The following is a 3,802-nucleotide window of genomic DNA, read 5'->3' on the forward strand; positions in this document are numbered from 1 at the left end:
GGCTTTAAGTCTAAGTTCAAAATGCCAGTCTCCAGGGGCTGGGTGAAAGTTCCTCAACTTTGGGGTCAAGCTCTGCCTCCTCCTCCTGGCCCACTGGGGCTAGAGGCATTTCTTCACTTAGACAGCTGCTGGCTGCTGAGGCTGAAAAACCCAAGGTTGGCAAGTAAAAAGGCACAGTCCTGATGTTACCAAACCATACAGCAGGCCATTAATTCAAGTCCATTGTAAATCCCAAGGTCAGCAGAGCATAGCAGGCTGCTCAACAAAGACACGGCTACATGCAGGGTCCAAGCGTGCCATAGGATAGAGACCATTCCCAAGTCTTCTCCTTATATACAGGAAGCAGATCACATACCCAAAGCAGCTACTCAGCTGCATGTGGTAGATCCTACCATGGAATTGATTGCCAGTCTCATCATGGGGAATAACTACCACCAGCTGCCCAGCCACTCAACCAGGCCCAGTCAAGTTGACACGCAAACATAATTACCACAAATGGTGAAAGGACACAAGACTGACATACTCTCTTCTTGACTCTAAACCATGTAATGTCCCCCTTTTCTGTTCAAATGATAACCTCCTGATCAAGGTATTCTGGAATTCCCATTCTTCTCAATGTTATCCACAATTTGTTATGATCCACACAATCAAATGTTTTTGCATAGTCAATAAAACATATGTAAACATCTTTCTGGAATTCTTTGCTTTGAGCCAAGATCCATCTGACATCAGCAATGATATCCCTTGTTCCATGCCCTCTTCTGAATCTAGCTTGCACCTCTGGAAGTTCTCTGTCAATATACTGCTGCAACCATTTCTGAATTATCTTTCGTAAGATTTTACTTGCGTGCAATATTAATGGTATTGTTCGATAATTTTCACATTCTGTGGGATCACCTTTCTTTGAAATGGGTACACATATGGATCTCTTCCAGTCAGTTGACTAGGTAGCTGTCTTCCAAATTTCTTGGCATAACCGAGCAAGTGCCTCCAGTGGGGCATTTGTTTGTTCAAACATCTCAGTGGGTATTCCATCAATTCCTGGAGCCTAGTTCTTCAGCAATTCCTTCAGTTCAGCCTCAACTTCTTCCTTCAATACCATGGGTTCTTGATCATATGGCACCTCCTGAAATGGATGAAGATCTACTAGTTCTTCTTGGTACAGTGACTCTGTGTATTCCTTCCATCTTCTTTTGATATTTCCTGCATCATTCAATATTTTGCCCATAGAATCTTTCAATACTGCAATACTGCAACTCGATGCTTAAAGTTTTTCCTCAGTTCTTTCAGCTTGAGAAATGCTGAGCATGCTCTTCCCTTTTGGTTTTCTAATTCCAGGTCTTTGCACATTTCATGACAGTAATTGGCTTTGTCTACTCAAGCTGCTTTTTGAAATCTTCTGTTTAGCTTCTTTATCTTGTCAGTTCTTCCATTTGTTTTGGCTACTCTCCACTCAAGGGCAAGCTTCAGAGTCTCTTCTGTCATCCATTTTGGTCTTTTCTTTCTTCCTTGTCTTTTTAATGACCTCTTACTTTCTTTATGAGTGATGTTCTGGATGTAATCCCACAATTCTGGTTTTTCATTGTTGGTGTTCAACACATTGAATCTATACTTTAGTCTCTAAATTCAGGAGGGATATATTCAAGGTCATATTTTGGCTCTCGTGGACTTGTTTCAATTGTCTTCAACTTCAAGTTGAACTTGCATTTGAGCAGTTGATGGTCTGTTCCACAATCAGCTCCTGGCCTTGTTTTAGCTGAAGATATTGAGTTTTTCCATCTCCTCTTACCACAGTGTACTAAGATGTGTGCTAAGATTCTCCTTTTCAAAATACTTGTTCATCTTTTGGATGGTTTCGGCCACAAGTTCATGTAGTGGACAATGCCAATACCACAGTCCATACACAGATAGATGAGGAGATTGAGTGTTGCTTGGAGAGGCAAAGTGACTTATTCAAGACTGCATATCTCTGAAGGTGGTGAAGACATAGGAGAATTCCTGGGTGACTATGGAGCAAAAGACAATGTACAGGGCCAGGTCTGTGGGTTGAATAAATCCTGAATTCAGAGGAAGAGAGTGGTTTACCCTACCCAACCTGCTTGTCTTTTGACATGCTAGCCTGAGGGTAGCTTAATAAGGGCTGAGGTCTCTACCAAAAGTCTAATGCTCCAGGGAGCCAATTGTCATCTAAATCATGTGTCCTTTGCAAACAACATTTTCTAATTTCTAAAGCACTTTTGTATCCACTATCTCTTGTAATCCTTAAAACAGCCTTGCAGTGTAGGTATTATTATTGATGAGGATCCACATGTTTGTGTAAGCTGCCCAAGATCACACTGCTAAGAGGCTATGGAGCTGGGATCCCCATCTGCCCAGCTTCTGGTCTTTTACATTCAAGGTCAGTCCTTGCCCATGCAGGACAATGACCTTGGTTTCCCTTTGAAGTTCGTACCTTGCACATTTTTCCAGGGTGGAGGAGCTGCTCCTTCATTTTGTAAGTTCAGCTGATAAAAGCAAAGCTGTTTACTGACAAGCACAGAGACCAGCTCAGGGTCCTGTAAAGGAAACATTGATTCCCTTGGTGGTCACAAGGAGCCTGTAGGACCTTGGTTGGTTGCCCTGCCTCTTGACAGTGGCTATCTGGAAATGTCTAGTTAACTTCCTACATCATGCCAGGGCATGGTGTTAGCCAGTCACGATTAGAAAAACATATTCAAGTCAATTGTCCTTCACAGAATAAGTAAGCCTCTGTTTAAAACCAATTTAACAACTGCACAGAATATGTTTATATTTTTTTCTTGCTAGACCCAACAGGAGAAGGTTCTAAATGCAAGTGACTGATAGATTCTTTTACCTTTAGATTCATTCTTTTCAACAGTTTATCAAAGAGAATTCACATTTAGTTTATAATAAAAGGAATGTCACAGGAGCTTGGAAAACTATAAAGATAAGAGGCAGACTGACTAGACTACAAAACACATCTAGCTGTGTACATTTAGGCAAAGATCTTCCTTCTCCTATTTTTCTTATCTGTAAAAGTAGACAGAAGGTAGCTAGCAGACATGGGCACTGTTCTGAGTCAGGTGGGAGCTCCTGGTGGTACAAATGGTTAATATGTTTGTTTGGCTGCTTTCTGAAAGATTGGCAGTTGGAGTCCACCCAGTGGCATCTTGGAATAAAGGTCTGACAATTTACTTGAGAAAAATCATTCGTTGAAATCCCTATGTAGTACAGTTCAACTCTGATACTCATGGGATCACCGTGAACAGGAATTGACTCAACAGCAACAGATTTTAACTGAATCAGGTACAAAATCTCATTTAATCCTTCCAATAGTAAGGGGCAAGAGGTATAAGTTAGCAACGTTGAACAAATGAGAAACTGAGGCTCAGAGTCTTTGCCAAATGGCCCATGAGTAGGAGGCACGTGGGGGCGGAAGCTGTGTCTAATTTTATAGTCTGCATCCTCATAGACAACACCACACCCTCTCTGGATGATGTGGTGTTTCTGCATCTCTCATATCTACTCTTCTGTCTCTAGTCCCTCTTCTGTGGCCATTGGGCAGGACTTAATCAGCTCTTACTGTACTCGTGCAGAAGCCACTTATACATTGTTCTTCTCTCTCCTCTATCTCCTCACCAGAAGGCCCAGGCCAAACCATAGTTTGACCCTCTCAGCATCCTGCTGAAGCCCTTTACTGGTTCCTAAATAGAGGGAGCTCTGGTAGCATAGTGCCTAAGGCACTTGACTGCTCACCAGAAGGCTGGCGGTTCAAACCCACCAGCCACTCCTCGGAAGGAAG

Source organism: Orycteropus afer, unplaced genomic scaffold (assembly GCF_000298275.1).
Source record: "Orycteropus afer afer isolate SDZICR_OR568_19922 unplaced genomic scaffold, OryAfe1.0 scaffold00187, whole genome shotgun sequence".
Taxonomy (NCBI): Eukaryota; Metazoa; Chordata; class Mammalia; order Tubulidentata; family Orycteropodidae; genus Orycteropus; species Orycteropus afer.